Genomic DNA, 12,209 nt, shown 5'->3' with positions numbered 1-12,209 from the left:
ATCTTGTTCCTAGATGTCAGTGCTGTTCTCAGGATTAATTTAAGTCTTCTAAAGTACTCCTTACTAAGCTTTATTCACATTTGTTCATGTTTTATTGCCGATCCTTCATCAATTCCCAAGTATTTATACACTCCCTCTTGCTCAAGTTCTTTTATATCACATTCTTGTCCCAAACTGATGTTTTCCTGGTGCTACAATTTTCCTTTTTTAAAGGTTTCTTTTGCAAATTTTCAAGACCAAATGACATTCCAATATCATCTAAAAATGTTTTGACAACCTGCAGCTGTGCTTTCAGTTCCTCATCTGATGAGCTATACAGTTTTAAATCATCGACAAAGAGAAGATGAGAAGTCATTAGACTTTGTTGTTTTCTAGAAGCCAAATTGGAGCCATGACCTAAGTTGTTAAGTAAACAGCTTAATGGATTAATGGCAAGGCAAAATAGCAACAGTGACAGGGAGTCACCCTGGAATATCCCCCTTTGGATTTTTATCCCTGGGATAATAATCTGTCCTTTATCATGGCTTAATTGCAAAGTGGTCTGCCACTGTTTCATGGTTACCGTAATGTAATCAATCAGTGTATGATGCACCTTATACATTTTTAAGCACTCCTTTATCCATGAATGTGGGATACTATTGAATGCTTTTTTATAGTCAGTCCATGCCATACTTAGATTCTTCCCTTTCTTACAGTTCTCCACTATAACTTTAACAAGAAATGATCCTTTGTTCCATATGACTTTCTTTTATTGCCCTTTTGTTCTACTGCCGTGATCGAGTTTTCTTCTAAATGACTATAAACCCTGTCTGTGTCAATCCCCGTGTATAGTTTATATGTCATCAGAAGACAAGTTATTGGTCTATAATTTTTAGGTTAGCTTGCAGGTTCACTCTTAAGTAAGAGCATTGTTATTCCTGTTGTTAACCAGTGCGGTGTCTGTTCAGAGTGTGCATAGAAATAATTCTTACTCATGGCTATATCCTCATGTGAAGAAGTTAATACTTTAAGCCAAAAATTAGGTACTGCATCTGGGCCTGGGGTTTTCCAATTAGAGGCTTTTCTCAACTTTGTTTCAATCTCTCTGGCTGTTATTTCATCCCATTTCATATCCTGTACTTTTAAACTTCTTATTCTTTCTTTTACTTCTTCTATCCGTTTAGTATCTTTGTTATGTTCCACAGGCTCTTCATAGATACTTCTCTAAAATGTATCTACTTCCTCTTTTTTCGGCGCTCTATCAATTCTTTTTACTTATTTCCGAATTCTCTATAAAACTTTTTTGGGTCATTAGTAAATTGCTTATTTTGTGCTTTTCCCTTATATTTATCTTCGTATCTTCTGAGTCTTTCTGCCTGTTTTGAGATTTTTAGTTATCTTCAATAGTGCATAATAGATCCTGGTCTGTTCTAATACTGCAGATTGCTTTTATTACATCTGTCTTTCTTAATATTTTTGTTGCTCTGTTCCCTCTTCTATAATCTTCTAACAATTACACTTCTTGTCATAGCTGCTTTATAGTTTTCTCTATTCAATATTTCCATGATGGTATTCACCCCCCCATTTCCCCTCACTACCCTATGTTCCTGTGGTAGAATTTTATTAATTTAGCAGCCAGCACAGTAATATATTCTGTTTACTTCTGTTATTCCGCATGGATCTCTATGGACAGTCCTAATTACTATGTTCATTTGTTTTATAAAGGTTCTGACTTTTGGGGTTTTATTAACCTTCTGCGGTCTATTTCTCTCATTGATCTTGATGTCTATGACAGTGAGTGTACTCTGGTGGGACTAGAAGCCAATCAGTCTGAGAGAGACTATTCGGAAGGTTTGGAGATAGTTACACAACTGCAGGTAAATTAGCTTTTCAAATATTTTGCCAGTGGTGGCAAAATGAAGATGAGGCAGGAGTCATAAGTAGAAGTGGGTGACTTTTGGAGGGGGTTTGATACAGAGTTGTTTCTAGGTGGGGGGCATGATGTTATTAGTAAGATAGTTATTGTATAGTACTTTGAGTAGCTTCTCAAGAAACTCACAACAGTGGGAAATAACCCATGGGTGAATGCCAATAGAAGTAGTTGGGGCATAGAGAGATGTTATTAGGAAGACTAATGATTTCTTTCTTTGAGGTGGATTTGAAGTAGTAGAAGGGATGTGGGGAGGGGGCTGTAGTACTGAGAATGAGTGGCTGGGGGAGAGTGAGAGAGTAGGTGTAAGACTGGAGAATTCTTTGAAGAAATAATAAACAGAGAGCTGTCCAGAGGTGGAAAATATGTTGTCTGTTTTTTAGTGGATGGAAATGGTATCCAACCGGTGATTTGGTTTGCTATTTTTCTGAAATGTTTAGGATTTTACAGGTAAGATTTCTGAGAAGAGATGAGGTGATGGGCTCATGCCTCCTCTTGTCATGTTTGGCAAGGATTTGTTCAGGGGATGATAATTATTTTCTAGGATTTTTAGATTTCATCTCTTAGGTTGAACAGGGTATATAGTTCTTTTGTGATCCATTGATAGTGGGAAGGTTTGTAGAATCAGGTGATTTTTTTCAGTCAATGTGTTTCAAATTCAGTGTTATTAAAGCAATTATTATCAAAGTCACAGTATAAAAAGTTGTAGAAAAATAACAGTACACAATGAAAATAATGAAATAGAAAAATAAAACCCACAACATGAAAATAAATGCAATAAATAAAATGCAACAAATGAATTGTAACCTTCACTCATCTAAACTGATCCTCCATCATTAAAGAAATGTGTATCCTTTATAAAATTTCTAGTGCCCCTCAATCTTGAATAACATTAATTTTATTTACATGTACTTTTTATAAGTTGAAGCAATACAATTTTGTCTTATTTTTCCAACCTGAAAACATTAATTACATTGGATATCAACAAATGTATCAATGTTTTGGACAATATTAGTTTATTATTTTCTATAACTTATACATATCCAGATACTGAGTACAAAATATGTGTATAAGTTCATAGTTATGACATACATACGTTATTATAAAATTAGCACTGAATTTTCTATTTAAAAAATATTTATATTTGCCTGCAAATATAATTTCAATGCTGCAGCAGGGCTAGTCACCTGGCAGTGTAAACCTTGGCTCAGTTGAAGTGACACCCTGATGCCATGTGCAAAAATGGGAAAAAAGGTAGTGGATGGATGGATGGATGGACAGATGGATGGCTGGATGGATAATTTCACTGATTACTTTAAATCCCTGAAATTAAATCCAGTTTATATTGTAAAACTGCTTACATTATATTTTTCCCTGCATTATAAATGCCATTATGAAACATACACATTCTTTAAACTGTCTGCTTCTTTGTACAAATTTGGTTGATAACATATTTTCATTTGAAATATAACCAGATACTAGCTGGACCTCCTCTAATTGACACAGTAAAGAAGTACATTACTTACTGTTATTTTTCTCTTTGCCGTAACTATTGTTATCAAGTTTGTTATGGAAAGGAAATTATAGGGAATACCAATTACTATTTACACAGTATGATAGTCTCTTTACTTCCAGCCACTACTATGCTCTTGTTTTATAAAATAAGGACAGTGTTTGCACTGATCTTTGGCAACTATTTTTGATTGCACCCAGCATTACATTGCCCATTTTATATCCACTGCAAGAAAAGTGTAATTCAAATGATGTTGCAGAAGATAACTGTGTCATAAAGTGAAATTTGGGAGGATATAGACTCCAGTACTGAGGTATGTTAAAATAACATTTACATTTCCTGCTTAATGAAAGCACATTGAATAAGTGATACTGTGAAAATAAAATGGTTGAACTTTAATATAGTATTCATATTTTAAGGCAGAGGTTATCTTCTGGAAAAGTATTTTTTAGACCATAGGTATGTGCTGTATACTAGTGATCTAACGAAACAGTGCTGTTAAGAAATAATAGTATCTTGTCAGAAGTACTATAAAATCTCCACTCCATGTGCAGAATTTACATTTTAATGGAGTTATGTGTTATCAGAATGTTGCCCGAAAATTTGATCTCAAGAATTCTACAGCATTTTGATACAAAATAATATCATAAAAATTGAGGAGCTTGCAAACTTTTGTCACCAATGCAAAATTAAGGAGAGCAGGCTATATATTAAGTACTGGATGGGCAATAAAGGAGGTTCTGTGATTAAAAACAGAATGTTTTAATGAACAGCAAATACAGAAAAAAAACTGTCAACGTTCAATAAGGTTTTGAGAAATATTATTATGCTGTGCATGTTTAAATGAGAAGCGTTGATAAGAATTGTCTCTTGAAATGCTGTTCAGTGTAGATTTTTTCTTGTTACAGAATTCAATTATTACATGCATTTAAATATTCACTGCAAAACTATTACAATTCCATCATCCTTCAGTCATCGCATTTTTCAGACTGATGCTACTGATGAATGCCTCTCTAAGTTTTCAGACTTGATTCTAAAAAGGTGTGACGCTGTTATCACCACTAATACATTAATATTATTTACTATAATTTTCCAATGTGATCTCGCAAGAAGTGATATTTTGCAGTAATGAGTAATGGCACGTCGCCATCAATTCTGCTGTGATATGCATCTTAAAGAATGAAAGATAAAGCATGCATTCACATTTGCATATACATCTTCTAGTTGTATTTTAAATTGCATTTACATACAAAGTTTTTGACAGGAAAATATATAATCTAGTAAGTGTTTCTGATGACTGTAGCTGCCTCCTTTGTAGTTGCTGACTCCTTTAGCTATCTACCTGCCGTTCTGCATTTACCTAGAGCACCTTTGAGGCCATATGTTGACTAGGAGTCCACAATATTCTCTGGCCATTCTCTGAAGCACTCTATTACCAACACTATGAAATAATGTTTATGTACATTATTTTTGAATCTTGCAGCATAGAACCACTATTTATGTATAATCATTCTTCTTGGACTCATTTTATACCTCTATTTCCTGACAGTGCAGTGTGCCAATGTTTCATATCCTTCCATTTCTCCTTTCTTTTAATGTATACATGCCTACTACATGCAGTCTAGTATTATAATAAAACCGCTCTAGTATGTTAACCATTGTAGTCACTCTCCCTTGAAAACATGTAACACCCTCATTTCTCTTACATGCTCTCCAGAACTGAATGCAGTACTCACAACTTTCGGCCTCACTCAAAGGATATTTCACCTGGATGTCATGTAAGACCAATGCCTTAACATACTTATGCAACATCTATGACTTTCAAACACTTTTCAGGTTCCCTGGCCTTTTCATGCGCACCCTACATACCACATAGGTTTCACCTGGATATACCTAACAAAATGTCTCTGTTTGTACTTTATGATATAAATCTTCAGTTGTGGTTTATTTCTCACCCTGCAGGTCTCTTGAAGCTGGATCAGAGATCAGCACTCTTCCCCTCATCTGCATCCACCTCTCCAGCCTTAGTTTCATCACCAAACAGGCTGACGTTGGCCTGCATCTTTCCTATGATGTCTGACACAGAATTCCAAGAACCATTCCCCCTGACTATGCTTGTCTTGACTTGAATTTTGACAACCTATCTGCTACTTTTTACTTCCTGACAGTTATCTAGCTTTGTATCTGTCTTAGCACTTGGCATGAGATTACCATAATGATTATGGTTCCTACTTCCACCAGATGGCCAGGATAGCAGTGGCTTTACTAAAATCCAGATACGTACATTTACTGGATTTTCATTTTCAATTCTGTGTGAGCCAGTTATAAAACTGGGTATAGGTCGACCAGTGATGTCTTTGCAGTATAAAACCATATACTTCCCCATTTCTAAGTTAATTCACATTCAGAAATGTTGGTAGCGTCTGACAAATAATTTTTGCATTATTTTTCCTATGATGGAAATGACAATAAGTGAAGAAATCTTCACTGCTCTAACCCCCCCCCAAAAAAAAAAGTAAAATAAAAAAGATCTGGTGCAATTCTGTTTATTAATACCTATCTTAATGCCTTGTATGTAGCATCCTTCCAATAATTTATAAACCAACAATACATTATTCCTTAAATGCGTTTGCAAATATTATTTTACTATTCACATAACGGAATTAAATTATCACAAGTTAATAAGTCAAATCCTTCCCTGGAACACATGCATTTATTCATGGAAGGAATGTAATATATTTCAAAATATATTTAATTTCCTTCAGTTCTCTCAATTTATTAACTCTGGGCTTCGAACATCTCAAAATCACTTTCAGCTTTTGAAAATCCCTAAACATAAAGGAAATCAAATTGCCAGCATACACAAAGATAAAATGAGCTACATTACCATTTTACCCACTTCTGTTTATACAATCTGTTATATGTTCTTTATTTGTAACTTTTACTATTCTGACAGCTTTTGGCAATGTACATCACAGACCCACCTTTGCACAGGTGTGACGATATTGCCATCTTCCTATCTTTTCCTTCCACTGGTGTTTCTAAAACAAAAGAGGGACAGATTGCAGTATGTAGTAAGTAGTTTATCAAGCATTGCTACCAACACTTCAAAGATGTGTGGAAACAGCTGTTCTGCTCTTTATGCCTTATCACCTCAGATGTCTTTCTAAAGGTCGTTTTTATTGAATATTTCATAAAGTAAAATGGCCTGAGAAGCCTGAAAGCCAAAACAAGCTATACTTAACATCTTGATGAAAACAACAGATAACATGAAAAGAATGAACGTTGTTGATTACCAAACGATTCTAAATAATAAGACTCACCCATCACCCAGATCTAACAAATGCTAATTTGTTGTATGCAAATTATAGACTATATTTGCAGGATTTATTTATATTAAATTAACTGACATTCCAAAATAAAATAATGACATTGAAACAAAAAGCATGAAAGGAATACAAGTGAAACCATACAATATATAAAAAGAAATCCAGTTAGGCATAATACTGTAGAGACCACAGTATGAGTACAGATGCTTGCTAAGGATCTTGTGATCCACAATATGATATGCTGCGGAGAGATCAAGCTGGACCAGCATGGAGTGAAAGCGCTGTTCTCTATCTACAATGAGCTCATTTACTAACCTAGTAATGGCAGTGTCGGTGCTAGAGAAATGTGGAAACTTGACACAGATGGATCTATGATTACATGTGTTGTTAGATAAGATTACAGATTTGCATAAAGATGCATCTTTTTGATATTGTTAAGAAAGCAGAAGCTAGAGATACGACACAATTTATCAAAGTCATAAGTCTAAAGAAAAAGAAATTGAGACAGGGCCAACAAAGACTTGGCTGGAAAGAAATGTAAAAATTCAGGACCACAAAGGAGAGACCAAAATCTGATAGATAACTTAACCCAGAACACAGAGGAAGGCACAGACCAACCTTGTGAACAAGAGGCTAAGTCACAGGTTGTAGAGTACATGCTAGAAATCACAGAAAGGAGATCAAAGTTCCATCCATCAACAGCAGGAAAATGTCTTAGCCTTGAAAGACAGAGTCCATGGAGTCAGGAGATGGTAGTTCTGGGAATAGCAGTAATCTTTTCAGTGAAATGCTGAGCTATCATCTCACACTGATTTGAGCCCAGCTCATGAACCTTGTTTCAAAGACCAGCAGAACATTAATGATACTCTAGCCTTTGTGTGTCTTGATGCAGTGGGTTATGCCATGACTTATTTACATGGAGGGGGAAAATATGCACATAAGATGGGACCACACATCTATAATGACACTTTAACCTTTATCTGTCCTGATGTGGTAAGTGGAGCTTAAGTCAAGTCTTGGATCATGCACCTGGCAGGGAATGGAAGGTATATAAGATGGGATCAACACCCTTTAAATATTCTCCAACCTTTATCTGTTCTGAGGTAGAGAGTAGAGCTCAAATCTAAGCCAGGATCACTCACTGGAGGGTAATGGGTTATGCATAAGATGGGAGCGGTAAGTTAAGAACAGAGGTGAAAAATGTTTACCTTATGAAGTATATCTGTATATCAGTATGGGAATGATTTCTCCAATTCTGATTCCCTGATTTTACTTTTTCCTGACCACATTTCCAGTTTCAGCATTGTCTCAATTAACACTGCAATTTGTGGATACACTGCCCTTATACTTGTGAGGTATTTTTTCTTTCTCAGTGACTGTTGACTATAAACTCAGCATATTTAAGTAAGAGGTAATGCAGAGGGGTAAGTGCCCCACATGTAAAGTACAGGGATGTCTATTTTCTAAAAAAGCAGCTTTTAGTGCAGTTTGGTCTTATTGGTAGTTGCATTTTTTATTGCTTGTTGGTCAAGTACATGCAGATTTTGGAAAGGGGGTAGGGTGGAGTGGGGTAGGATGGGATGGGATGGGGTGGGAGTTGATTGGAAGCATCACAAGTTTATCAGAATGAAGGATTATTTCCCTGTGGGCTAACATCCCCACTCCCTGGGGACAGCAAATGGAAGGTAAACAAAAATAAAGATGGTGGAATCTGTTCAAGTTACCAAACTACATCATGTCAAGATAAAGGGGGATTAAAAATAGTAGTGCCAGACCAAAGTGGACAAGGACATAGTCAGAGATTGGATCCACACCTAGTAGTCATCATGTCCAAGAGGATAATCAAGTTGAGTGTTTACATAAAATCAGATAAACCCAAAGGATATCATAATGCTGTGCAAGTCATTTGTTTCTCATGAACTCAAATCTTAACATCATCAAGAACAACAGGACTATTGTGATACTGCACAGAGTCAAAAATAAAATCAGTGATCTCTGGTAGGGATGTCCATATAAAACTAGGTGAATGGTAGATGAGGAGAAATTTAGTTTGCTCCTGACCTCAGAACATGATCAAATGAGTGGGTTGTTATAGATCCCATCATTTCTGTCTCCCCCCTTCCCCATTCTGCTCTTCTGCATATCGCTTATTCTTCGCACTTGTTTCCTGTCTTACTTTATTGACATAGACTTCTTGTCTGCTTGCTTCTCTTTGCTTAACTTTGTTTACCGTAATTTGAAGCACTCCATTCCCACTACATCTCACACCCTCAAGAGCTCATGCTTTCCCATAGTCACCTGATTTAAAGTTTAAAAGTCTCCATCTTATGCAACCCCCCATAACCTGATGAATATTAGCCTTTGGCATACCCTGAGCACAGTAACCACCTTTCCAGTTCTAATGCACTACAATTCATTTCTATTGCAATGCTGTACTTAGGTACTGGTTCTGCCAAAACCATGATGAACCATGCTTGCGGTGTTTCAGTTGCATCATTATTCTTATACAGAGATAAATTAAACAGTACTTTATAGCAGCATAACCCAAATCCTACACTAGATTTTTAATAGCTACTGCAATAAATTCCTAGTATATAACACTCAACACCAGATTAGACTATATCTGAAGGAACAGTTGCCATGCTATTACCCTGAATAAGTGGACTGGAAATAACCGGTGCTGGTTTGTGTAACACCTATGAGCACATACAGTGCAAATGTACCTAGAGTTGCACTAGAATGCTGTTACATGACTCTGCTCTTTACTCCGAAGGTGCAACATACTTAAAGACATTAAGTAGTGGACACAGGGTTCACAGGCTTATTGTGCATGGTGGATTTGGGAGATGTAGTCACCTAAAACATTTTTTTCTGTAATTTTGTTGAATGACTCTTGGTTATTTTCTTTTGTATCATGTTTCTTCAGTATAATATACCATGATCAAATGGTCTGGACACTTACTAGTGCACCAACTTCTATTTGTGAAGTCTGTGTTTGCCAGTTAACTTGGATGTGGTTTATGGGCAACAATAGTCTTTTAGGGGACCTAGCTAACAGGGATGGGGACTGAGCGCATTAACTCGAGCAGGAAGGAAAAGAAGGAGAGAGCGAGAGAGAGAGAGAGAGAGAGAAGAGAGAGAGAGAGAGAGAGCAGAAATGGTTGAACTACTATGCATCATGAACAGAGTTTATAAATTAGTATTTAATTGTATTTTTGAACTCTTTATAAGCAGAGACATAGCTCTCAACCTCCTAGCCCAAAAAATCTGGACAAAGCCAAAAACAATGGGGAACAAAGCTCCAAAAATGGGACAATTTTTAAATATTGGTCTTATAAATTCAGAACATTACCAGAATAAAAGGCTTTGTGTTACTATGCATTTTTGGAAGGATATGAAGTCTGAAACTCAATGTCTGCCATTACTGAGTGAATTCAATCTTCACTGATTTGCTACAAAAATCCAGAAATACACAAATTTTATGAGGAGCTGACGAAAAATATGAAACAGAAATCTGAATATTCTGCAAAAATCTGGACAATTGAGAGGTATGAGCAGAGTGCTACAATGTTAAGTGCTGTTTTATACCATTAGGAACATGCAATTGATACTTAGACACTGGCTGTAGCAATAAGCACTACTGTCAATACATTTAAATTTCAGGCTACTTAACTGACTACTAGTTGGATGCTCACCTTAATTGCGCATACTGTAAATAATAATATTGCTTACATTTGTAATGGTTAATAACATACAGCTATAATGTTTCTACTTTGGTACTGTACTATCTACAACTCAAAGTATTGTTTAGTCTATATATAATGTTTCTGCTTGAGTCTTGCACCATGGTGCCCAGGGCATGGCTGAAAGGGATCTGCCAGCCAGTCCAATTACCCAGTTATAAAAATTAAAATTAAAATTAATTAATTAATTAATTAAGCAATTAAGTAATTAATTAATAAAAATATATAAATAAACAGACCAACAAATAAATACATAAACTGAATAATAGTATGTAAGCATATGTGACATAGAGGAGTTATATTCAGTTCTATTTTCATTTAATATGAAATGCATCTGTTTAATACAGGATGATTCCAAATTCTAACACACCGCTACATCTGCCTTTATTACTGCTGATTACTTTATGCAGTCTGCAAAAGACCAGTGAAACTGTCTGTCAACTATTAAAGACAAAGGACAAGTCATTTTCCAGAGATGGGTACATAAACATTGGGGCAGTTGTGTCAGTCCATTTAAACTTTGTTCCTGTGGAACCACGATTCACTGAACCACCTAAACCAATCCAGTGCAAAACGTAAGTATTTTTTTTTCAAACATCTTTATTAAATTTACACATCTGACAAAGGCAAGCTTACATTTATATAAACGAAAAACATACAAAATAATATCACTTTAGTTGCAAACACTTTACATAACAGACACCATTGAAAGAACTGTAGTTGTAAGCATTATACATCACTTATAAACCATCCAGTCATTGTCAGTTAAGGATTATATGGCTCATTCAAATTCTACCTCTTAAACCTTATTCCTGTTCTGCATATATTGGTCCCAAAATTCCAATTGTTTCCTATGTAGTTTGCTCCTTCCCTTTTCTAAAGATCCCAATTCCAGTTGTTTTATCTCTGTTCCTATATTCACTACCTCTAGTAAAGTTGGTCTAGACTTGGATTTCCATTTTCTAGTAATTGCTTTTTTGGCAGCCACTGCTTTCCTTCTTTGAATAATACCTTTCACTGTATCCTCAATAAGTTTATGATGGTCCTGAGTATGATAAAGCATTTGTATTTTTTTCTGAGGGAAAATAATTCAAATGGAATTGCTAAAGTTCCTATTCAAAACATGGGGGATTATCTTAGTGTCACTGCTAAACAGGATCTAATATTTATAAACTAAAGACTGCCACATGAGAAGGAGTAATGCATGGTTTTATGCATTGATCCAAATTCATACGTTCCTATGAGGTATATGTGAAGTGTACACTCTGTAATAACCTTTTTGAATTCATAGACAGCCCTACCTCAACACTTTTCCATGAGGACGTGCAGCACTCCAGTGGGCTGTCTCTGCAGACACGTTACTTGTTACTAAGGCAGTCTGGGGTAAAGGCGTATGCTAATTAGACATATGCTCTCAGACAGAGCTGCCTGTCCTGAGGTATTTATGCAGCAAAGGGATTCAGAGAATTGTTCACCTGCTTAAAGTGCTCCTGGCTGATAGCTGTAATGAACCCAGCTAAAAAGCAATATTCATTTATTGAGGAAGAGGTGAGTGCTGGAGAGATTAGTGGTCATGTTTTGCGGGGTGTTTGCATGAGTGGATGTGAGGGGCTGCATGTATGAGCATGTGTCTGGGAGGTATTGGTAGGAGAGTTAGTGAGGGGGTAAGTTTAATGTGTGTGTGTGTGTGTGTGTGTGTGTGTGTGTGTGTGTGT

The sequence above is a fragment of the Protopterus annectens genome, chromosome 17.part0, assembly GCF_019279795.1.
Source record: "Protopterus annectens isolate FY-2018-M chromosome 17.part0, PAN1.0, whole genome shotgun sequence".
Classification (NCBI taxonomy): Eukaryota; Metazoa; Chordata; order Ceratodontiformes; family Protopteridae; genus Protopterus; species Protopterus annectens.
This window is presented reverse-complemented; position numbering follows the sequence as displayed.